A 27,096-nucleotide genomic window follows, 5' to 3' on the forward strand; every position below is an offset into this window, starting at 1 on the left:
TTGCTAGGTAATAACATGTGCATACTGCTAGTACCACTTCATCTGAACCCTTATTCCACATGATAGATACACTTAATGAGAAACTGAGTATCTTGTAGTGGAAAACAAGCACCAGTTCCATTTTATGCACCTATGGTTCATGTGGCTCCTATCTCTGTTTATATGCATTTACCATGATCGCCTTTTTGTGAGGCACCTCTGTTTTTAGGATTTTATCCTACCCCTGTATTGAATATGCATTTTATATATATATATATATATATATATATATATATATATATATATACATATATATATTAGCTATTGAACCCTTTCTACGCCCGGGTGGCAAGCATTTTTATTGGTATATGGTCTCCCATGCTGGTATGTGCTACCCCCCTCCTGGTATTTGTGCTGCCCCCATCCTGGTATTTGTGCTGCCCCCATCCTGTCCCCACCATCCTATCCTGGTATGTGTGGCACGCCTCAGCCCTATCCTGGTATGCATGGCACCCCTCATCTCCAATCCTGGTATGCATGGCACCCCTCACCCCTAAACCTGGTATGCATGGCACCCCTCATCCCTATCCTGGTATGAATGGCACCCCTCATCCCTATCTTAGTATGCATGGCACCCCTCATCCCTATCCTGGAATGCATGGCACCAATCATCCCCAATCCTGGTATGCATGGCACCCCTCATCCCTATCCTGGTATGCATGGCACCCCTCATACCTATCCTGGTATGCATGACACCCCTCATCCCTATCTTAGTATGCATGGCACCCCTCATCCCCAATCCTGGAATGCATGGCACCCTTCACCCCCAATCCTGGTATGCATGGCACCCCTCACCCCCAATCCTGGTATGCATGGGACCCCTCACCTCCAATCCTAGTATGTATGGCACCCCTCACCCCCAATCCTGGTATGCATGGCACCCCTCACCCCCAATCCTGGTATGCATGGCACCGCTCACCCCCAATCCTGGTATGCATGGCAACCCTCATCCCCCAATCCTGGTATGCGTGGCACCCCTCATCCCTATCCTGGAATGCATGGCACCCCTCATCCCCATCCTGGTATGCATGGCACCCCTCATCCCTATCCTGGTATGTATGGCACCCCTCATCCCTATCTTGGTATGCATGGCACCCCTCATCCCTATCCTGGAATGCATGGCACCCTTCATCTCCATCCTGGTATGCATGGCACCCCTCATCCCCAATCCTGGTAAGCATGACACCCCATCCTTCATCCTGGTATGTATGGTACCCCTCATCCCTATCCTGGTATGTATGGTACCCCTCATCCTGGTATGCATGGCACCCCATCCCTCATCCTGGTATGCATGGTATCCCGCATTCCTATCCTGGTATGTATGGTACCCCTCATCCCTATTCTGGTATGTATGGTACCCCTCATCCTGGTATACATGGCACCCTTCATCCCAATTCTGGTATGTATGGTCTCCTCATCCCAGAAACCTGGTATGCATGGCACCCAATCCCTCATCTTGGTAAGCATGTCATCCCTCATCCCCAATCCTGGTATGTATGGCTCCCTCATCCTTATCCTGGTATGCATGGCACCCCTTATCCCCAATCCTGGTATGTATGGCTCCCTCACCCCTATTCTGGTATGCATGGTACCCCTCATCCCTATTCTGGTATGCATGGTCCCCTCACCCCCCAATCCTGGTATGCATGGTCCCCTCACCCCCCAATCCTGGTATGTGTGGTGCCCCTCATCCTGGTATGCATGGCACCCCATTCCTCATCCTGGTATGCATGGTACCCCTCATCCCCCTAATCCTGGTATGCTTGGTACCCCTTACCCCCCATTCCTGGTATGTATCGTACCCCTCATCACCCAATCCTGGCATGTGTGGCCCCCTCTCCCCCCAATCCTGGTATGCATGGCACCCCTCATCCCCCCAATCCTGGTATGCTTGGTACCCCTCATCCCCCAATCCTGGTATGTGTGGCCCCCTCACCCCCCAATCCTGGTATGTGTGGCCCCCTCACCCCCCAATCCTGGTATGTATGGCACCCCTCATCCCTTTCACGCTGCACACATACAAAAAAATAAACACTTATACTCACCTTTCTTCCCTGTGCTCCAGCGCTGCTGTGTCCTGTTCTGCCGGAGGCCAGGGGAGGAGTGCGGTGCCGGAGTATGTGCGTGCCCATACCGCGCTGTCCTGCGCCATTTTTCTGAAGACACACTGCAAACGTGTCTTCAGTAAAATGTCGCTGGATAGAGCTAGGCGCATGCGCCGATTCCGACGCCTCACTCCTGCCGCGGTCTCCGGCGAAGAGAGGCGCCGCAGCAACACTCCTCCCTGTCAGGTAAGTATGTAAGTATAGCGACGGAGATCACGGTATGCGTTCCGTGTCTACGCATACCGTGATCTCCGGCGCCATACACACTCCTCTTACCTATAACGGCTCCATGCGTGCTTCTGTCTGGAGCCCGAATGCGCAGGCGTGTCACGCTTGCATAGTCTATAAAGGCTGACACTCATCTCCGGTTATATTATAGATATATATTTTATAGGAATTTATGCATGCACCCGCTAACTGGCACATCGCTAGGGCCGCCCCAAATATAAGCCATGAATTGTCACATCCTTCACCATGTGATCAGTATTCGAGATGTCACCAAAGCAGGGAAAATGCATTACATCACAAACATGTCATGTGACGTGTGACCATATGGGAAAGCAAGGCAGTGAGACCACAGGGGGCGGATGAAACTACACCTAATAGTTGCAAAAGTTTATTTTTCCCTAAGGCCTTATAAAGACATCCATTTTTTTCTCATACATGAAAAATAGGCTACTTCTTTAAAAGAATGCTAAATAAATTTTTACAATCCACGTGTCATCCATTATTGCCATATGAAAAAAAATTATAGAAGTACATATATGTATAAGTATATGTATAAGTATATGTAGCTCTTTCAAAGCTAAGTCCAGCAATACATTTCCATGGCAAGTCCATTCCTTCATTACTGATAAATCAGCTTTTTATTGATATGCAAATGTCTATGGCAGACCTGAAGCCTCTGCCACTCCAGCTCTATTCCCGGCCAGTGCCACCTTCTCCTGCTTGACTGGCAGCTCCTATGCCTGATATTATGCCAGTCAAACAGGAGTACAAGGCACTGGGCAGGAAATAGAGCTGGAGTGACAGAAGCTTCATATCTACCAGAGGCCTTCAGCCTCATTTGCATATCAATTTAAACACTGATTTCTCAGTAATGGAGCACTCGACTGGCCATGTAAAGGTATTGCTAGACTTGTCTTTGAAAGGGCTACATGCACATATAAATAGTTTGGAGGTTGAAAACCTGTCGACAAATTCCTTTAAGAAGAAATCAGCTGGAAATATTCTCTCTGTTTTGCTCTGAATTTGATAGGTAAAAACAGGTGAAATGACTTAATGCAAATGATGCTCTACTAAATTTGACATTTCAGGTTTCATGCAAATTGAATATGGATCACATGAAAATAAAGGTGCTATTGTCATTTCTAGAACAGCTCAATTTTTTTTTTGAGGCAACTGTCCTGACATTGAGTTTACAGCTCTTGGGCCAACTGATAAAAGTACACAGTAAGCATAGTATATTATATAGATCAGATACAATGTAGAAGTCTCAGAGCATTATATCTAGACTAGATAATACTTTATCCACTTCTTAGCTGATTTAGCAGGTTAAAATCTGTAAACTTTAGAAGCCTCTGAATTTAAAGAGGAATGTTCTCATTCATTGACAGCCAACACAGTTATTGAGAATGATGAGAAGCCTGATTTATTATTTCCGGTTTTATGGAAGCCACTTTTTCTTTTTTTTTCTATGTTTGTTTTGCTATTTTTTTTTCACCATATTTTTCAAATTGGTACACATGATTCATGAATTTTGCACAAAATCTAAAATGCTCTTTATTTTATTTTATTTTTTTTTACCAGTTCTGCAACTTTTTAGTGTAAATAGTTGCATGTTCGGCTTAAATATTGCCAAACTTGCACAAAAAAATGGTCTGGAGTACATTTGCTCAGAAATGTAACAACTTTTCAAAAAGTCACAATTGCTGAATTAGCTGAAAACATCTGGAAAGCCCAAACCCCACATATAATGACTATCAAAAAAGAATAGAATACATATAAAATAAAGTCTAAAATAGGCGCAAATAAAAAACACCAAAAACTAGGCAAAACAAAAACACATGGGCCCAATGTATTATATGAATATTGTAAAACTTTTCATTCTTGCAGCAATTAAGCATTATATGAGTAAAAATGTAAAATCCCTTTATCTGCTTTCCTTAAAGGGGTATTCTCAAGTTTAAAAGTTTTCACTTATCCGACAGCCGTGGCACCCAGCAGTTCTGAGAAATGGGGCCCAGCTGAATGGAGTGGTGATCGATCATAAATATTACTGCTCTATTTTTTCTAATGACAATGCTGAACACCAGCTGAGTGCTGCGCTTGGCAAATCCCCGGCGCTCCTATTAAGAGTATGTGCACACAATCCAGAGCCGCTACGGGTTTGACGCTGCGTGCTTATGCAGCGTCAAAACCGCAGCATCAAACCCGCAGCGTACAGATGTTACAGCGTAGTGGATGGGATTTATACAAATCCCATGTCCACTATGCATCTCCATAGTTATCTGCTATTTCATGGATAGTAAATAACTTTCAAACCCTTTAAACCAGGGGTCTCAAACATGCGGCCCCTGAGGCTGCTTTATGCGGCCCGCAGGCACAGACCCCTTGACGATCCCGACCTGGTCCAGGAGGAGCCGCCGACAGCAGCGCTGAATTGCCACACAGAGACTGTTTCCCAGCACTGCATTTCCAATGCCAGCCGCTGGCCAATCAGAGGCCAGCAGCTGATATCTGCGTGTCGGCGCAGCGAGTATGACGTCATTGCCATATGCAGATGTCAGCTGCTGGCCTCTGATTGGCCGGCGTCTGACATTGGAAATGCAGTGCTGGGAAACAGTCTCTGTGCGGCAATTCAGCGCTGCTGTCGGCGGCTCCTCCTGGACCAGGTCGGGATCGTCAAGGGGTCGGACTCTGTGGTGCCTGCGGGCCACATCTGCAGGAAGGCCGCCGAGGGAACGGAGGACAGGTGAGAATCATCTTTTTTTTTTTCTATTTTATGTGTGTGAAGAACAACACAGGGGACACATAGCCACAAGAGGGGACCTGGATGGGGCACATAGCCACAAGAGGGGACCTGGATGGGGCACATAGCCACAGGATGGGGACCTGGATGGGGCACATAGCCACAAGAGGGGACCTGGATGGGGCACATAGCCACAAGAGGGGACCTGGATGGGGCACATAGCCACAAGAGGGGACCTGGATGGGGCACATAGCCACAAGATGGGGACCTGGATGGGGCACATAGCCAAAAGATGGGGACCTGGATGGGGCACATAGCCAAAAGATGGGGACCTGGATGGGGCACATAGCCAAAAGATGGGGACCTGGATGGGGCACATAGCCACAAGATGGGGACCTGGATGGGGCACAGAGCCAAAAGATGGGGACCTGGATGGGGCACATAGCCACAAGAGGGGACCTGGATGGGGCACATAGCCACAAGATGGGGACCTGGATGGGGCACATAGCCAAAAGATGGGGACCTGGATGGGGCACATAGCCAAAAGATGGGGACCTGGATGGGGCACAGAGCCAAAAGATGGGGACCTGGATGGGGCACATAGCCACAAGATGGGGACCTGGATGGGGCACATAGCCACAAGATGGGGACCTGGATGGGGCACATAGCCAAAAGATGGGGACCTGGATGGGGCACATAGCCAAAAGATGGGGACCTGGATGGGGCACAGAGCCAAAAGATGGGGACCTGGATGGGGCACATAGCCACAAGATGGGGACCTGGATGGGGCACATAGCCACAAGATGGGGACCTGGATGGGGCACATAGCCAAAAGATGGGGACCTGGATGGGGCACATAGCCAAAAGATGGGGACCTGGATGGGGCACAGAGCCAAAAGATGGGGACCTGGATGGGGCACATAGCCACAGGATGGGGACCTGGATGGGGCACATAGCCCCAAGATGGGGACCTGGATGAGGCACATTAGTACAAGATGGGCACCAGGATGGGGAACGTTGCTACAGGATGGGGACCTGGATGGGGCACATAGCCACAGGATGGGGACCTGGATGGGGCACATTAGTACAAGATGGGGACTTGGATGGGGAACATTACTACAAAATGTTTTCCATTATTACTATATGATGCTAATTGTAAGACAATATTACTGTATGTGGCCAATTGGGGGAAATAAAATTGTATAAAAAATAAAATAAAGCATGAAAAAATATTGGGCACTAAAAATGCTGTTTTATATGTAAACTAAAGTAAACACAAAAAAGTGCACGTTTATTATCGCCACATCCATAACGACCCAAGCCATAAAAAAATAAACACGGCAAAAATGTTCAAAAGGTGTATACAAAAAAAATGGTATCACTAAAAATGTCACATTGAACAAAGAATGCGGCCCCCCAAATTCAAATTTTTTCCATGTGCGGCCCATATACCCAGCCGAGTTTGAGACCCCTGCTTTAAACCATACATGCCAAACTCTGGCCCGTGGGCCAAATCTCGCCCGCAGGGTGATTATATTTGGCCCGCGACACCAGAACCGCCACTCCTATGTGGGGCCCATTATCCTGTATGGAGGACTATGTGGGACCCATTATACTGTATGGAGGACTATGGGGAGCCCATTATACTGTGCGGAGGACTATGTGGGGCCCATAATACTGTATTGAGGACTATGTCGGGCCCATTATTCTGTATGGAGGACTTTGTGGGGCCCATTTGCTGTATACTGGTTGACCCGCGACTTTGTCCAAGTTTTTTATTTTGGCCCTCTGTGTGTTAGAGTTTGACATCCCTGCTTTAAGCCCTTTTTGGTGTTTCTGAGACCTTCAGAAAAAAACATCAAGATACTCACAGAAAGTAGAAGCGAAAAAAGACTCATAACAACTGGTCCTGACCTGAAGCAAGTGTGGGACTACAACCACCGGTGATGTAGACAGACTGACCCCGACTTGGCCGATCTGCAGCTAAAATAAAGACTTACAGTACATATAGTTGTTATGTAACTGATTTTTTTTATGAATAGATAATAAAAAGATTTATTTCCAGGACAGAATTTTAAAAGAAAGAGGAAGGATTTAGAATTTTAGAGCTGGTGCTGAAGAACAAGCTGCAGGACTGAGGCCTTTCCTTCTCACTAGCTTTGGGTTTTACAGAGCCATAAGGCAGCACTTATAGACTTATATGAGGCTCTGCAGTACTTCTGTATGCCTCCATCGCAGAAGAGTGCGATTTAGCAAGAAATAATTGAAGTATTTGCCATTGGGAGCTGTTCTTTCCTACAAGCATTAGTATGGAGAGCTATATATTAGCATACTGTGAGGCCAATTCATTAGGTGTCTATGCCAGCATTCTGAGGTAAAACACTTTAATAACTTGGAAGTTGAGAAAAAATATTGATAAATTTGCCGTTTTCACACCAGTCCTGGCCAACTACGCAAATATGGCTACACATGCTCACAAATTCATGAAAGTTACGCCAGTTTAGTGGCGTAACTTATTCCAAAAATGCACTCCAGTCCCTGAATAGAGTACATCTCTACCAAAAGTGTACACCAGTTATAAGATGTGCCTAATTCATTTAGTGGTGTCCAGTTCTTAATGAATTAAGCGAATCTTACCTCAGCGGCCCTGTTCATGAACACTGGCATGCACAGCAACAGTCTTAATGAATCGGAGCCTAAGTGCCTATCATTTTGTATTGTGGCGCTGCTGGGATCACTCTTAGCCTCTTGCAAGCAGCCTTGGTACTTACACGAGGCCTTACTGTCTGAGGGCTCGCTCACACTGGCGTATAACAAGGCCGAGTCCTATCCGATGTTTTATTGGATAGCACTCAGCCCGATGAGGCCGTGCAGATCTGCCATTTTTTTCTCATGCTGACTTGGCTTGAGAAAATGATCGCAACATGCTTCAAGTGGATCTGATATCGAATAACGCAAAACCATACAAGTCTATGGATGTGTGTGAAATATCGGACATCGCATCACAGTAAGTTGACACTCGGGTCTGATAACTAGGTATGAGCAGACCTATAGAAGTTTGGATTCTGGTTCCTGACCCAAACTTTATTCCAAAGTTTGCTTCGGTTATCAGAACTTTACCCGAACTTGAGCCAGAACATGAACCCCATTGAAGAGAATGGGGATCTGGACTTTTGAGCTAGAAAATTCTCTCTCCTAGACTTCCCCCGGAACTCCAAACAATTCCGGGGAAGTCCATGTTTGGACCGGATATTAACTGTCCAGTACTTCGCTCATCACTAGTGATAACATCTTGTACATCTAAAGTTCTGACTCACTCATAGAAGTTATGATCATTTGCTAGAGTTAAATGTAATTTAACACAAACCATTATGTATCAACCCAATTATTAAAATATGGACTATTAAGCTTTTATTATTTTTTTTGTTTTGCACCATTAAATGTAATTGAAATTTGCAATCACTTAATTAAAATAAACTGAATTAGTTACGATCTTATGATTTAATTTAAAATCCAAGCTTTCATATGCTATGATTTGTGTTATTGTCCCCGTCATAATGCTTTCTATTACACTGATGGGTTATTTATTCAGCTGCTTTATAATGCATCACAAATAACAAAACAAATATATAAAATATTTTGCAAACTTTTTGTAATACACAGTACAGACCAAAAGTTTGGACACACCTTCTCATTTAAAGATTTTTCTGTCTTTTCATGACTATGAAAATTGTACATTTACACTGAAGGCATCAAAACTATGAATTAACACATGTGGAATTATATACTTAACAAAAAAGTGTGAAACAACTTTAAATATGTCTTATATTCTAGGTTCTTCAAAGTAGCCACCTTTTGCTTTGATGACTGCTTTGCACACTCTTGGCATTCTCTTGATAAGCCTCAAGAGGTAGTCATCGGAAATGGTTTTCACTTCACAGATGTGCCCTGTCAGGTTTAATAAGTGGGATTTCTTGCCTTATATATGGGGTTGCGACCATCAGTTGTGTTGTGCAGAAGTCAGGTGGATACACGGCTGATAGTCCTACTGAATAGACTGTTAGAATTTGTATTATGGCAAGAAAAAAGCAGCTAAGTAAAGAAAAACGAGTGGCCATCATTACTTTAAGAAATGAAGGTCAGTCAGTGTGAAAAATTGGGAAAACTTTGAAAGTGTCCCCAAGTGCAGTTGCAAAAACCATCAAGCGCTACAAAGAAACTGGCTCACATGAGGACCTCTCCAGGAAAGGAAGACCAAGAGTCACCTCTGCTTCTGAGGATAAGTTTATCCGAGTCACCAGCCTCAGAAATCGCAGGTTAACAGCAGCTCAGATTAGAGACCAGGTCAATGCCACACAGAGTTCTAGCAGCAGACACATCTCTACAACAACTGTTAAGAGGAGACTTTGTGCAGCAGGCCTTCATGGTAAAATAGCTGCTAGGAAACCACTGCTAAGGACAGGCAACAAGCAGAAGAGACTTGTTTGGGCTAAAGAACACAAGGAATGGACATTAGACCAGTGGAAATCTGTGCTTTGGTCTGATGAGTCCAAATTTGAGATCTTTGGTTCCAACCACCGTGTCTTTGTGCGACGAAGAAAAGGTGAACGGATGGACTCTACATGCCTGGTTCCCACCGTGAAGCATGGAGGAGGAGGTGTGATGGTGTGGGGGTGCTTTGCTGGTGACACTGTTGGGGATTTATTCAAAATTGAAGGCATACTGAACCAGCATGGCTACCAAAGCATCTTGCAGCGGCATGCTATTCCATCCGGTTTGCGTTTAGTTGGACCATCATTTATTTTTCAACAGGACAATGACCCCAAACACACCTCCAGACTGTGTAAGGGCTATTTGACCAAGAAGGCGAGTGATGGGGTGCTACGCCAGATGACGTGGCCTCCACAGTCACCAGACCTGAACCCAATCGAGATGGTTTGGGGTGAGCTGGACCGCAGAGTGAAGGCAAAAGGGCCAACAAGTGCTAAGCATCTCTGGGAACTCCTTCAAGATTGTTGGAAGACCATTTCCGGTGACTACCTCTTGAAGCTCATCAAGAGAATGCCAAGAGTGTGCAAAGCAGTCATCAAAGCAAAAGGTGGCCACTTTGAAGAACCTAGAATATAAGACATATTTTCAGTTGTTTCACACTTTTTTGTTAAGTATATAATTCCACATGTGTTAATTCATAGTTTTGATGCCTTCAGTGTGAATGTACAATTTTCATAGTCATGAAAATACAGAAACATCTTTAAATGAGAAGGTGTGTCCAAACTTTTGGTCTGTACTGTACATATAAACGTTCACCGTCCATGAAACAGTAATTTAGCATAGAGGGATAGTGTTACAGCCCACACTAAAAAAAAAAACCATGATGGGCTATGGAGTAAAAAAAATCGCCCCTATAAAGGTTGTCGATCTACAACAGCTTTTCTTTTTTACTCTTAATTACTTATGGTCAAACTACACTAATTCTATAATTATTTTTTTATAAATCACAACTACAGGATCACTAGTTGGTTTTGGCGTTCATTACACATGGCGAATCAAAGACTGACCATCACTGCCAAACTGACCAAGCATGAATAGGTGCATATGAAGAGTAGCCACCTCCATATATAGCTACCAAATAAAGTAACACTCTGTAACGCTATAGCATGCAAACATGAAATATATGAAATTGGAATTGCATTACTGCTCTAGAAAATAGGAAAAAACAAAGATACTTGGCTCATAAATTAGCCAATTCATGTGTGCCCAGCAGCCAAGAACAAGAAAATCCTCTTTGCTGGGAACCTCACCTGGGCTGTTAGCCTACATTTTATGGGTAGGTAGGATCCTGCTGTGATTAAAACCACCATAGGCTGATGGGTGGAATGCTCGGTCAAAGAGCCTATGTATACAAATATCAAAGACTGACCGTCACTTCCAAACACAGACCAGGTTTGAACAGGTGCAAACTAAGAGTAGCCACCTCCATATGTAACTAATAAATAAAGCTGCACTCTATAACGCTATAGGATGCAAACATGAATTATATGAACTTGGAATTTCATTACTGCTCTAGAAAACAGTAAAAAATAAAGATACTTAGCACATAAAGTGGCCAATTCATGTGTGTCCACATTAGGTTAGGTTCCCAGCAAAGAGGGTCGCCTTGTAGTTTGCTACTGGGTACACATGAATTGGCCAATATATGCACTAAGTATCTTCGTTTTTCCTATTTTCTAAAGCAGTAATGCTATTGCACTTTCATATATTTCATGTTTGCATGCTATAGCATTACACATCGGGTTCTTCCTCTGAACCTAGGTAATAGTATGTATCGGTGTAGGATGTGTTGTCTGATGGTGATTTTGTCAACAGTGCATTGTTGAAAGTGTTTTCCAAGGTTTTGGGGGATAGCACCCAGTTTACTGATGACCACTGGTATCACAATTGCTGGATTGTGTCATAGTCTTTGAATTTCAATTTTCAGGTCTTCATATTTTTTAGGCTTTTTCCTCAACCCTACAATAGCCAGGCATTGCTATGTCGACAATCCACATCCTCCTTTTCTCTATGATGGTTGTCAGGTTGTTGTGTAGCATTATTTTGTCTGTATGCGAAAGTCCCACAACTGTTCACATGTTCATTTTCAACCACTTTTTTTCCACTGGGTGCTCCCACCAGTTTTATTTAGCAGGCCGCTGTTATTTTATGTTCTATTGAATCATTTTTGCTACAGTATTATGTTGCTGTTTGTAGTCAGTCCGTGCAATTATTTTTTACAGGAACGTGATCTCCTGTTTCGTCTGATTCCTTTCACAGTCTACACTCGGCAATCCATTTATTGGCAGCAGCAGTCACTCACCATCCTCATGTACATAAAGACAAGGAACTCCACTGGAGGTCAGGGCTGCATCTTGTGGGAAAAGTATAGCTGAATAGTATTTTTTTATTACTTAAGCAGCCATTTTAATAAGATGGAGTGCCTTTTTAACAAAGAATAATAAGTGAACAGCGCAAAAATTATATTAACCTAAGCAAAGGAAAGATACAAAAATACAGCTAAACAGTACCCATAGGTAAGATAAAAGTACTGTACCATAAAATAGGAGCCCTTGTTGACTCATGTCCAGGCCATCATAATTAAAGGGGTGGTATAAAACTAATATTGATTTTAATCCTAAATTTCTATTTATTGTAATAATCAAACACTTTTCTAATGTAATTTAATTAAAATCTCCTTCCTGTACCACCTCTAGTCTATCGAAATGCTTTTTTTTTACATACCCCTTTTATGACATTTCGTTAGAGATTCAACAGTGCCTGCTGGCATACTCAAACCGGCACCATCAGGGGGCAGAGGCTGCAGTCATTGCCACAGGCTCTGGTCCCACCCTGAAACGAAGTAATCAGTGATGTCCATTCACTGTGAAATATTATTTCAATGCACAGTGACAGTGCGCTCTAATGAGAAGTGATAAGTGATGTGCCGGCAAGAAAGCGTACACTGTCAGTGCGCATTGTAAGGAGAGAACGTGGCGAGCAGGGAACAACCCTGTCCCCAAAAGTGAGGTCAGCTTCTGCCGCCTGATGGCTTCCTGTTTGAGTATGTCAGCATGCACTGGGGAATCCCAAACAAAATGTCATAATAACCGAAGTAGGTAAAAAAAAAATGAAGCAGTTAGATCAAAGAGGGAACTGTAGGGACTTTTTAATCAAGATATATTAGAATAGCAATTAGATTATTACAATGAATAGACATTTAGAATTAAAATCAATATTAGTTTTCGACCACCCCTTTTAGATCACAGTAAATATACACTGTGTTCCAAATTATTATGCAAATAATATTTTCTCTGATTTTCCCAAATTACCTATATGAATTGCAGTCATTGTAATTTCCCAGTCAAATAACTATTAGAGTACAATTGAAAGGTTTTTGTACAAACTGCCTATGATAACAGTATATTTTTAAAAAAATAAAAAACTCAAACTGCACTCAAAATGCATGTTCCAAATTATTATGCACAGCAGAGTTTTCAACCTTTTCATTTTAATAAAGAACAAAAAAATTGTCATTTTTGAAATTATAAGCATTAGCAGGTTATTACAAACTGAAATCAAACAGTTTTCAACTCAAAAATTTATTCTAGGTGATGTTACATTTGCACATAGGACCCCTTGTTCGAAAGGAGCTTCTGAACTCTCTCGTCCATTGAATTTGTCAGGTTTTGGATGGTTTCTGCTTTAATTGTTTTGCATGAGGACAGAATACCCTCCCAGAGCTGTTGCTTAGATGTGAACTGCCTCCCGCCATTATAGACACTCCTTTTGATGATGCTCCAGATGCTCCAGAGGTTCTCAATGGGGTTGAGGTCAGGGGAGCATGGGTGCCACACCATAAGTTTGTCCCGTTTTATGCCCATAGCAGCCAGAGATGCAGATGTGTTATGTGCAGCATGAGACGGGGCATTATCATGCATGAAAATGATCTTGCTGCGGAATGCACGGTTCTTCTTCTTGAACCATGGAAGGAAGTGCTGTTTGAGAAACTCAACATACATTATGGAGTTCATCTTTACCCCTTCAGGGATCCTAAAAGGGCCGACAATCTCTCTCCCCATGATTCCAGCCCAAAACATGACTCCACCTCCTCCTTGTTAGCGCCGTAGCCGTGTTTGCATGAGGTGTCCACCAACCAGCTATCCTCCACTCCATCCATCTGGACCATCGACATCATTTCATGCATGATAATGCCCCATCTCATGCTGCACATAACACATCTGCATCTCTGGCTGCTATGGGCATCAAAGGGGACAAACTTATGGTGTGGCACCTATGCTCCCCTGACCTCAACCCCATTGAGAACCTCTGGAGCATCATCAAAAGGAGTGCCTATGATGGAGGGAGGCAGTTCACATCTAAGCAACAGCGCTTGGAGGGTATTCTGTCCTCATGCAAAACAATTGAAGCAGAAACCATCCAAAACCTGACAAATTCAATGGACGAGAGAGTTCTTAAGCTCCTTTCGAACAAGGGGTCCTATGTGCAAATGTAACATCACCTAGAATAAAGTTTTGAGTTGAAAACTGTTTGATTTCAGTTTGTAATAACCTGCTAATGCTTATAATTTCAAAAATGACCATTTTTTTGTTCTTTATTAAAATGAAAAGGTTGAAAACTTTGCTGTGCATAATTATTTGGAACATGCATTTTGAGTGCAGTTTGAGTTTTTTATTTTTTAAAAAAATATACTGTTATCATAGGCAGTTTGTACAAAAACCTTTCAATTGTACTCTAATAGTTATTTGACTGGAAAATTACAATGACTGCAATTCATATAGGTAATTTGGGAAAATCTGAGAAAATATTATTTGCATAATAATTTGGAACACAGTGTAATGTTCTGAGCAATAATCAAGCCAGTTACAATTGGCACACTTTATCAGTTTAGTGCTCCAACCTGCTATACTTTTTGCATTTTTCCCTCTCAATCCATGGAGTAGCCCCTTTTTTCCCTTGACTTTGTGGTGACTGTGCAGGTTCCCACTGTTCAATGGAAACCTCAGTGGGGACAACTACAGATTACCGGGAGCAGCAGGAGCCACCTCTATAGTATTTAAACCAATGTCCATAGACTTCCACTAATCAATATCTCAAAGTTTCAGGCTTGTTAACAGATCTTATGATAGGCAATCCATAATTACCTAAATAAACAAACTCATTATTGGGTCGATTGTGACTTGTAGGATTGCTGCTTCCAATAGGTGGCGCTATAGAGTTCAAGTCCTCTTTCTCTCTGAAGAGACAATTTGCATATTAAATTTCCCAGAGGAGCATTGCATGGCGAATAAGCCTCCTTACCTTGGCATACCAGAGCCGGTATGTCCCTCTCCACAATGAGAAATGTTACCCCTTAGACCTCAGTCCAGAGCCTCTCATGTAGCCAAATTAGTTCTCATACTTTGCACTGACGAGGGGCAACACCCCTAAACACTGTGTCTGCAAATTGAGATTCTGATTTGACTTTTATCTTAAGTCATATTGCAAGACTCGTTAAAGGGTTGATTGTGACTTGTAGGATTGCTGCTTCCATTAGGTGGCGCTATAGAGTTCAAGTCCTCTTTCTCTCTGAAGAGGCAATTTGCATATTAAATAAACAAAAACACTCTAATCTTTGACCCTTGGGAAATGCAGGAGGAGATACTTATCAGAGCTGACATCTAAGTAAGAAGGGAAGGAAAACCATTTGTGGACTTTTTTATGCAGAGTCATTTCACTGTGATGCTTGGTAGACTATATGGATGAAATAACGTACCCAATTTGATATGCTGATCTTAGTAAGGAAACTTGATCATTTGAATAAGTGCTGGGTCGCTAAACTGCCAAAATGATGGCTCATTACACTAATATACTGGCTACCACTTGTCACAGTCAGTTGCACAATGTAAACAAGGATCTATGCCGCTAACCTTCTGCATTGCATGGCATGATGAATTCACTGCTGTACGCACCATGAAAGTCTTTATCATAAATGCATGCAAATCTATCAGGTGTATGTCCTATGGATAATTTCCTTAACAGACCTGCCCTTTGTATTTTGACAAAATGATTTATTCCATTCAAATGATCACCTGTAAAAAGCGGCAATTGACTTCCTCTGATTTGTATGCGTTCTGAAATGATTTTTCCCCTTTTTGCTACTACAGCAGAATGATGGGAGCATTGAGATCAGCAATACTGTGTACTCACGTATCCATAATCCTGCACTGAGCTCATTAGAAGCCTCCCTGCATTAACAGTTGATCCACTGATGATTTTGTAATTTTGCATGTCTTTAGGGAACAGCATTTTTAAAGAAGTCAGGACATCCATCTTTTAGTTCTGTGAGTAGCAGCGTAATCTCTCGTGTCACATCTATGCATTCACTCATTACTATATTGTAGTCCATTGTGTTAATGGGATCCGGGAGGGATACAAGCAGTCAATTAGTAATAATTCTAAGGATTAGATGGGTTGGCTACTTTATTTTTACTTTTATAAATATACTGGAAAGTGCTGGAAAGTAGCTCACTCATGTAGTGTTAGTAATCCATGAGCACCACTGCGTTCCCGTCCATAACATGGCTGATGGAGGACCACTTAGTGAGATCCGTCTATCAGAGGCCTCCATTAAATAAATCTGCACATGGCCTTGGAAAATAGTGCATTGTTATTCAATGGTTAGTTGGGTCTGATCATATTGTTCTCCATCAGCCATGTTCCGAAAGGGAATTTCGTACTGACCAAAATATCAGCCAATACCTAATATATTTTTTCATCCTTGCTGCACTACATTTATCTGTGTGACTCACACCTTTTACAAGCCTTATCCGTGTGGATTCACCAGGGTTTCCTAGTATAAACTATGGCCACCACCTTTTAAGAGGTTGTCCACTACTTTACATTGATGGCTTATCCTTAGGATAGGTCATTAATGTCTGATCGGCACCCCCCGCTGATCAGCTGTTATCGGTGTCGGCAGCGGCGGCTTCCGGCCGGAAGTACTCACTTGCCGAGCTGCTCCTTCTACTTGTAGTGGCCGGGGTTTGGTACTGTACATCCACCTCCTGTTCAAATCAATAGGAGACGGAAGTGCAGTACCCTGCGGCAGCCAGGTGCCGATCAGACATTAATGACCTATCGTAAGGATAGGTCATCAATGTAAAAGTAGTGGACAACCTCTTTAAGACTTCTATTACAGAATTCTAGTAAGCTGTACATGAGTCCCCAATCTCCTCTGCATAGCCCAAAAAAATACCTTTTATTATTCCCCCATGCGGTCTTGTCCAATGGACTTTGCTGGCCTTGATCTGGAGCCTCCTCTGTCGTTGCAATCCATCTCATCCTGCTTGCTTAAAGGGAACCAGTCATTTAATTTCAAGCATCTAAAGTGTTCCCAGTACGTTGTTAGTGATGCAATGTGCTTCCAGGACGATCAATCAAATTGAGTGAGCTGCGACGCCCATAACTGAAAATTAAGCACACCCCTATGACTAAACGGACAGGTACGATATAACTATAAAAAGTAATTTTGGGACATGATTAGACCGCCGTTTTTAATAAAAATGACGTGTTAGTGATGCACATTGCATCACTAACACCGCACTGGGGACAGTTTAGATGCTTGAAATGACATGACAGGTTCACCTCAAACCCTGAAGAAACCCAGATCTACATAGAAGCTGTATACCAAAAAAATTTGAACGCAAAGTGGAGGTAGAGAAAAAACAAGGCAGATGATATAATGTATGTAAAGTACTGTGGAATGTGATGACGCTCTTTAAAGGGAATCTGTCAGCAGGCTTTTGCTACCTCATCTGAGAGCAACATGATGTAGTCAAAGAGATGCTGAATACAACGATGCATCACTTACTTTACTGGGTGCAGCGGTTCTGACACAATCAAGTTTCTTAGATTTTTAGATTTAGCATGAAGCAGAGCAGGCTCTCTATGTACATAGTCTATTGACAGTGAGCTGCTTATCACAGAAGGGGGCGGGGTCAGACCAGTGCTTACATGGCCAGCTAGTCAGTGATAATGTCCTAATGGTAAAATCTTCATTATAAGTAAACAACAGCACACAGACTGATAAGTGATACATTGTTGAAATCTGTGTTTTAACCCCTACCTTATGCTGTCATCAGATTGCATAGTTAAAACCTCCTGCCAGATTCCATATAGGTAAACTAAATAAATAAATTTGAAGATTTTCCGTGGAAAATATTTGCAAAGTTGCTACATTTAGAAATGGAACAGTAAACATTATTGAAATTGTGCCAATATTTTTTGTCATCTATTTTTGTCACTATATACATAAATTGGATTTAAAGGTAATCTGTCAGTAGGATCAACCCATCTAAGCATTCTATATGGGCATGTAGGTTATAGGTAGCTGAATGAATTGATACTTTGATATCTGTGATCCAATGTATTATTCCAGAGAAATCCACGTTTTTCTTAATATGTAAATGAGCTGTTAAGATCTCTGGACTGGACACCAATCTCCTTGAGAATCTACCTCTAGATAAAAAGTGTGATGTGTAATGGCTGCTCTGTGCTCTCCTGATCTCACTGCTGAGCTGTGTGTGATTATTTACCACATAGTCAAAAATTAAGCATGTCATGGCGAAGTTCAATACTATCAACACAATACCCACCAACGTACAGTCATGGATACAAAGGAGTATAGAAAAAAATAAAAATGTAATATTTTATTGAATCAAAAAGTTAAGCTTATCAATCAATATTAAAATAAGCAGGAGAATATTTTCAGCTTAGCAAGGACTCATGACATGAGCCTGTGTTAGTTCCATGTCTCACACTGGTAACTCCCTCTTTAATTTTAAATAATCTCTTAGAGGCGGAATCTCAGGGAGATCAGTTTCCCGCCCATAGTCCTGATCAGCTCATTTTCATGTTAGAAAACATAAATTTCTTTGGAATAAGACATCATATCGCAGATATCAAAGTATCACTATATTAACCTTCCTATGACCTACATGCCAATATATATGACATAGGAGTGTTGATCCTACTAACAGATTCCCTTAAAAGATGCAGTGAAATGAGAATATCGAGAGGGGGTGCCAGTAGTCAGACCGCCTCCAGTGTAATATTTGTCATTATCTCCAGTGGATAAGTGATACATTATCAGCTGGAACACCTCTTTAAGAATTTCAAGCAGTAATACTCTGTTATGTTAGAACAGCTGGTTTATTGTCATTGAGCCACAGCTTCAGTCTAGTTATTGGCATAACAGAACATGACTCCCAGTGGCTGTCTTTTCCATTATCTGTTATGTACACTGAATGTAAAAGTTGTGCTAATAGAGGGGTTTCAGCTAAATGTCTGTGTACTGCTATTCTGCAGATTTGCTATTTTCTCTATTATAGGGGTAGACATTGTAGTAGTGTATATAACTGGGGTAGGCATAAACACAATAGGCGTAGAAAGAGGACATGATAGCATAGCATGATTTAGTATTATGTTGCTGAAGAGTTTAAGGAACATTATTGAATTGTGATTGTGATTGCGACATATACATTTTTAGTCTGAATTTCTATAGAATGTACTGTAACAATGTTTTATTTTTATGATTATAATATAAATCAAGAACAAATTTCAACAATAAAATCTTACAAACTATACATTTGGTGGTACAGGATGTTCCATGCTTGAAGGGTTATTCTATATATGAGATGTTATAACAATAATTTGATGTTGTTATAAGCTGAATCAGTCCAAACTCTCCATTTAGATAAGAATTTTGTGACTTTGTTCAAACCCAGAGATCTTTATTGTAGACAGTTTTAATTTTATTAATTATTTCAGATTATTTGTCAGATCTTCCAATTTCCCCCAATAACAGTCAATTTTCATTCTTGTGGCTATGATGCAGTGGCTAATCACTGCTCTGTGAGTAAAGTGAAAATCATCCAAATATAGCATTACCAAGGCTAGTTTGGATGTTACTGACATTTTATAACTACAAATTCTAGATAATACTGAACTCATCGCTACAATTTACATCAGCTCATGTTGGAAGTACTTCAAAACAATAAGGGATTATTTCCAACATTGTAAGTTATAGCCATTTTACAAGATAGGTGATAACTTGCTGATAGATTTGGGTATAACCGTGAAGAATAGGACTCCTAAGCCGTCTATATGGGCATGTAGGTCATAGGAAGCTGAATAAAATGATACCTTGATATCTGTGATCCGATGTCTTATTCCAGAGAAATCCACATTTCTCTTAATAAGTAAATGAGCTGTTATGATCTCTGAGCTGGACACATATCTCACTGAGAATCTGCCTCCAGAGATTATTTTAAATGAAAGTGGGCATTACCAGTATGACACATGTAATGATTGGCAGTCTACTCTCTTGAACTCACTGCAGAGCTGTGTGTGATAGCTAATACAGTACAGCAGAGTTGAGCATTGTCTCATTCCAAACACATCGGCAGCTGTAGCTCTCTCATAGTGCTGTCAGCTGTAGCGTCGGCGTCCCTGCCTCCTGATAGACAGGGACGCCGTTCCCCTCACCTCTCCGCTCCGTGCCCGGCGTCCTCCTCCCGCTCTGCTGGCAGCGAGCGCTGCTTCCCGGTCACTGTGCTTAGGGCGCGCGCGCTCCATCTCTCTTAAAGGGGCCGCGCGCGCCGTCCTAAGGAGTCCCCGGCCAATGGCCGGAGGATCTCACCATATATAAGGCACCTCCTCCAAAATGGAGGTGCCCGAGCAATGTTGTTGCAAAGCCTTTCAACTCTGCTTCAGCCTTCAGGTCCCTTTGCCAGCTTGTTTTCCAGTGCTGTCTACCTGCTTACAATCCTGCGGTCCGACAGTCTGCCTACCAGCATCTGCCAGTCTGTCTATGGATCAGTCCGCCCGCGGACCAGGAAGCACCTGCCAGATACCTGCCTGATACCTGCCTGCCTGCCAGCCTGTCCAGAGACTCTTACCCGCTCACCTGCTACCCGCCTGCTAGCCTACCTGGAGGCTTAGCCATCACTTGCTGTGACCACCTGCCTGTCCAGAGATTCTTACCCTGCTGTCACTTGCCGTGACCACCTGCCTGTCCAGAGACTCTTATCCTGCTGTCACTTGCCGTGACCACCTGCCTGTCCAGAGACTCTTACCCTGCTGTCACTTGCCGTGACCACCCGCCTGTCTAGAGACTCTTATCCTGCTGTCACTTGCCATGACCACCCGCCTGTCAAGACACTGTCCCCGTCACTCGCCGTGACCTCCTGCCCTTCTACCCAGAGACTGTCCCTGTCACTTGACGTGACTGCCTGTCTGCTTTCCCTGGGAGCCACCCGCTTCCTTACAAGGACTGCCCCTTTGTATAGTAGCTCAGAGGTTCTACCTCCCAGACCCGTTACATCAGCTCAGCTGTACTCCCCTTCATCCTCACTGGCTGCCTATGAGATGGAAGCTGAAGAAGTATAGAAGTTCAGGAAAGCTGAGGCACCGAAACAGCGAATTCTTGGTAAAAAAACTTGTTCTTTATTACATGTCAATTAAAAAATGAACAGAAAGACACAGCAGGCAATGTGTCATACAGCTCGATAGCTGTATGATTTTTTCTCTGGGCTTGATAAAGGCCAATTATGGCCAAAACGTTTCCTGCTGTACCTTCCTGTTAGGTTTTTAATTCACATGGAGTAAAGAACAAGTGTTTTACCAAGAATTTGCTGTTTTGCTGCTTCGGCTTTTCTGCATTTCTATATTGCTTTTGGACCTGGTGGGAGGCCCTGCCGAGTTCAGCACAACTGGTCAATGGGAAATATGAATGTAACATTGGACTGAGGAAGCTGAAGAAGTGTTAGTGATGTTGGCTCTGCCACGGAGCTGGGACTGATCACAACCATAAGATGAAAGTTGCAGCTGCGGAGTTGTTTGAATGAGTTGGTCCCCCAACGATTAGTAAGTTATCAAATATCCTGCTTCCAACATAAATACTTGAGGACCAAGTTCTAACATCAAGTAAGAAAAGAAAGAAAAGTTTAAGGCTATGTGCCCACGATGCAGAAATGCTCAGGATTTTTTCCTGAGCGTTTCTGCATCTCCCTGGCAGAAAAAAACGCATGCGGATTGTACATGCGTTTTCCTGCCAGGGACATGTGGATGTGAAGCGTTCTTCACTTGCATTTCCGCATGCGGGTTGACAAGCGCTTTCCAAGTGATTTTAGCATCACTTGGAAAGTGCTTGTCAACTTGGTCACACTATATAAATCCATGCAAACCTTTTCATTTTAATAAAGAACAAAAAAATGGTCATTTTTGAAATTATAAGCATTAGCAGGTTATTACAAACTGAAATCAAACAGTTTTCAACTCAAAACTTTATTCTAGGTGATGTTACATTTGCACATAGGACCACTTGTTCGAAAGGAGCTTCTGAACTCTCTCATTCATTGAATTTGTCAGGTTTTGGATGGTTTCTGCTTCAATTGTTTTGCATGACGACAGAACACCCTCCCAGAGCTGTTGCTTAGATGTGAACTGCCTCCCGCCATCATAGACACTCCTTTTGATGATGCTCCAGAGGTTCTCAATGGGGCTGAGGTCAGGGGAGCATGGGTGCCACACCATAAGTTTGTCCCCTTTTATGCCCATAGCAGCCAGAGATGCAGATGTGTTATGTGCAGCATGAGACGGGGCATCTGCTGCTAACTTTTCTCTGGCCGTAAAACAGCTGCGTAAAAAATGTACATATTTCCTGCGTATTTGTTGCAGTTTTTGCTGCGTATTTGATGCGTATTTTTGACCCCCCATTACTTTTCTATGGGTGAAAAAAACAGCAAATACACAACTAAAATGCAGGTGCGTTTTCTGCTGCAGAAACGCTGAAAGAAGAGACATGCTCTCTTTTCCAAATACATAAGCAAGGCACAAAATACGCAGCAAGCCAAAAGCAACATGTGTGAACAGAGAATTCTGGTTTCGCATAGACTTTGCTGGTACTACCAGACGCAGCTGAAAATTTGCCTAAAAATCTGCTGCAAAATACACAGCAAAACACAATGTGTGTGAACATAGCCTAAAGGCACTAGATGGCATCCTAATTTAAAGGTAATTTGTCACTAAGTTTTTGATACCTAATCAGAGAACAGTATAATTGAGAGACAGAGACCTTGATTCCAGCGAGACACTGATTCCAGTGACTTACTGGGCTGCTTGGTGTAGTTTTGATAAAATCACTGTACTGCTTTCAGGAAATTATAACTACAGGACTAATAAACTTGCTGTTATGTAGACCTCCATATTTATGAGCTCTGTATAAACCCACCCCCACCACTGATTGGCAGCTTTCTGCCTATGGACATTGTACACAAATCGGCCAATCAGTGGTGTGGGCGGGGTTATACAAAGCTCAGCATCCAGAGAACTGGGAGATATGCAGCAGATAAAATAGTGATTTTATCAAAACTACATGAAGCAGCCCAGTAAGTGACATATCGTGACAATTCTGGTCTCTGCCCATGCATCATGCTGCTCTCAAATCTGGTGACTTATTCCCTATAAATGGCCTTTTTAAGGCTCTATTGACCTTGGCATCTTCCTAACCTGTATTTACAGGATTATTGATGGATATGATGGATTCATTCCAACCTCTTTGATGAATCATTTACTATCTGTTTTAATCCATAACAGATCTTTTTTTCCTTATTGCTTTATGATTGACCCTTCAGGTTAATAGCGATGATAAGGCAGTAACGGAAGTGTGATCAGTGTTTTACTACTTCAGAGTTTATATGCCTTAGCTACAATTGAATTTGTAGAAAACTATACTTGGCATCGTTCAGCATTACAATAAAGTAAATGGCTTTTTGTATTGATTGATGGAACATTGTATTGTGTGTTGTACAGTACTGTACATGCTGATGGATAGATGATTGACAGATGTATTGTGCTATTCTGCTTCTCACCTTCTACACTTATGAATAGATATTCCTTGAGAAGAAAGAAAGCATAGTAATGTAATGCTATAGCTTGTTTTACTTCCAAATGGAGATACTGTAGGTGCGCACAATCTGCAGCTGAAATAATTTGTGCATAATTCTTCATTGAATTTAGTGACATCTCTAAACATACAATTGTCCTGGAGTCAAAAAGCATTGTGTGCCAGAATTCTGAATGGTCCTGCTTAGAAGTTTGGCACAATGGGACGTCTTTAGTAAAGTGACAGTAAAACTTCAGTTGTTTCAGTTGCCTGTAGCATCCAATCTCAGGACTGCATTCATTTTTTCAAAGCAGCTTTATAAGTGAAAGCTGCACTGTTATTGGTTGCTAAGGCTAACAAAGCCAGCCCTACCAATTTTAATACATCTGCCTAATTTGGCCTTAAAGGGTTTGTGCCACCGTAATATGTATATTTATTTATAAAGAAAATTGAATGTGACACTTTTTTTCAATTTAATTCTATTAAATACTAACTGTACCCGGCTTTGCTGTGGCTCAGTCTGGTTAAATGGAAAAGAAAGAAAAGAGAAAGCGCACGTTTCTAAAATATTTAATTTCACATTGCTTGTGGGTATACAATATTTTTTCTTGTTCCATTGTCTGTGTAGATATAGAGATTGTCTGGTTTGCCGACTCTAGAACACGCAACATATAACTGTCCATGTGAGAAGCAATCTGTGTCTAGATTTAAACTGCACAATTCTAAAGATTGGCCCTGAGCTTTGTTGATGATGATTGCAAACGCCAATCGAATTGGGAAATGCAATCTCTTAAACTGAAATGGCATATGCGTTGGAATCATAGGAATGCGAGGAATGAGGACATCTTCACTTTTGAAAGGTCCTGTCAAGATTGTTGCTTCAACGACGTTGCTCATTAATTGTTTTACTGCAAGCCGCGTGCCGTTGCAAAGCTTTGGCTGGTTGATATTTCGCAACATGATAATTGGAACACCGATTTTCAGTTGCAGTACGTGCGGTGTCATCCCTGGCAAATCGAGTGAATTCAAAAATTCTGTTGGATAATTAACCGCTTCATCTGCTTCCACAACAGTATCGACGGACTTGTATGTGACTGCTTTGCTTTGAATGTTAGATTGAATAATATTGTTAAGTTCGTAGACATCTTTGTTCTTGGCCACAAGAATAGCTCATTCACTCAGCCAATCGTGATTCTTATAATTGGTTTGAATATTGGGAAATATTTTTTCAACCAGTTGTTCTTTTGGCATCACTAAATTGCGGAAGTAATGATGCAATGAAATTCATCTTGAGGTCAGATCAACCAGCACCTTTCCGTTCCCAATTTCCTGCAATTGATCTGAGAATTTTTCAGCTGATCGATCGTTTTGCAGCTTGACACACATATTTGTAGTAAATTTTACATGTCGCTACAAAGTAGAGTATTTCAGGCAAGCATTTATTTCGTCCGCTGGTGTCGATCGAGGAATTACAGGTAATGTTTGCCTGAAATCTCCTGCAAGCAATAGTAATGCATTCCCAAATGGTCTGATGTTTCCACGTAAATCTTGCAATGATCGATCAAGAGCTTCGAGCGATTTATTGTGCGCCATTGTGCATTCATCCCAAACAATAAGTTTGCATTTCTATAATACTTTTTCCATGCCAGATGCTTTGGAAATGTTGAACGTGTGAGTTTCAATGAATTGCATGTTCAATGGCAATTTCAAAGTGGAATGAGCAGTTCTTCCACCTGGTATTAATGTCGCAGCTATTCCGGACGACGCAAGAGTTAAGGCTATGTCATTTTGGAATCTAATTGCTGCCAGAATCTAATTAGGAACGTTTTACCCGTTACCCTTGGCGCATCTAAGAAGAAGATTTCTCCAACTCCGTTATTGATAGTCTGCATTTTTTGATCGTAAATGCCTTTTTGCTTAAGCGTTAGCTTAGAAATATTTGATTGCACATTCGACAAAAGATCACCTGTGTTGTAATTTTGTTCACGATGCAATTCTATATCGAACGAAGCAGCAGCAGATCAATTCTGTGATGGCATTCCCAATTGATTGAGAACTTTGTTCGCAATTTCTAAGCACAAATCTTCAATCATTATCAACGCTTCGTTGTAGATTTCTGCTGTAAAATCCATGTTCATATTTGAATTTTCCTTGCGTATTCGACAAAAAATATCTGTCTGTTGGAGTTGAAGGAGAGCATGCGGTCAATGTGATTGCAAACAATGCACGAATATGATTTGGATGTGACGTGTTGCACGCGTCATTAATGCATACATCCCAGTGTCGGTAGTTCTCTCATAAATTCAGAGCTTGACATGCACTGCGGATAGTGGCATGTGTAACGCCGTTGACAATTTTCAATTGCTGGAAAGACGTTGGACCGGCCACATTTACCAACAGCATCCGAAGAAAGAAGCATTCATCTTGATTGGAATGCATGGTATACAGTCTACCTATCGTAGTTTCTTTGAATATGCCAGGTTGTCCGTCGACTCGCTCTCCTCGTTTACGTCGTTCAAATGATTTTGTACTCGCATTCCATGTGTAAAACGTAGGCACTTCTGAATACAGTAGTGTTTTCAGAAACGTGTCATTTTGACATAACGTGAAGAAAGCAGTTAATGTTGTAGCCGGTGGATTCAGGGCTATTTGTTGCGCATTTGCAGCTGTGAAATACACGGATTGTCCATTTTATAGATGTACTGCTAAGTGAACAACAGCTGGACTTCATTCATGTATGGGAAATGAAAGAATTCGCCTTACAGCTTCATTGCTGCTTATGTATCTTCCAGCCTGATACTGTGCGATTTCATCGATATGTATGACCGCATTTCTATCACTTCTTTCTGGTTGCACGCCAAAAACTGCCATGTCGCTGCCTTTATTCACGTACTTACAAATGTACCCTGTGATGCCTGCAGGCCTGTACTCTGCACAAGTCACTAAAGAGGTTGGTACTTGCTGTCAGGTGTCACACTGAAGCCGGTCATGTCAGGGATTGCTAGTTATGCAATTCTCTAGTACAGAGGGAATGTGACAGTTGGGGGCGCAGAGATGAAGGCAGAGGAGGAGGGGGTGATCTGCTTGACATGTCCCGGGTCGGTACCGGCCAGATCACAGCGCCGCTTCCGCCGGTGGCGCAGTGGGGTTTGCACTCGCTCGCTATCCGCCCACTGCTGTGAGGCTCAGGCCCAGCTCAGCGCCCAGAGCGGAGGCCGTGGCCTGCACCTCTCCATGCTCCCCTCTCTCCTTCCTTCCCTCCCTCCCCGCTTATTGTTGTGCTGTCGGAAATAAGACTCACCTGCCGGAGAAGAAGAAGACGGAGAGCAGAGGCGGCCACCTCTCAGGCAGTGGTGGTGATGAGCAGCAGTGTCTTTTGGCCTCAAACAGACTGTTTCATGATTCCCCTTCCCCCAAACCCCACGGGGACACAAAAGGAGCAGAGCACAAGCAGCGGCTGGGACGAATAAAGGAGAGGGAGAAGGGTTTATGAATGAGATGTC

At 42.5% G+C, this 27,096-nt stretch overlaps 1 protein-coding gene across 5 annotated transcripts in view; it reads left to right on the top strand.

Moving 5' to 3' along the window:
* Positions 1-27,096, top strand: part of MCTP1 (multiple C2 and transmembrane domain containing 1) — a 1,157,412-nt gene that overhangs the window by 104,958 nt on the left and 1,025,358 nt on the right. The window lies entirely within an intron of this gene.

The sequence above is a fragment of the Phyllobates terribilis genome, unplaced genomic scaffold (assembly GCF_046119375.1).
Source record: "Phyllobates terribilis strain yellow unplaced genomic scaffold, ASM4611937v1 Scaffold_1__5_contigs__length_1240528914, whole genome shotgun sequence".
Classification (NCBI taxonomy): domain Eukaryota; kingdom Metazoa; phylum Chordata; class Amphibia; order Anura; family Dendrobatidae; genus Phyllobates; species Phyllobates terribilis.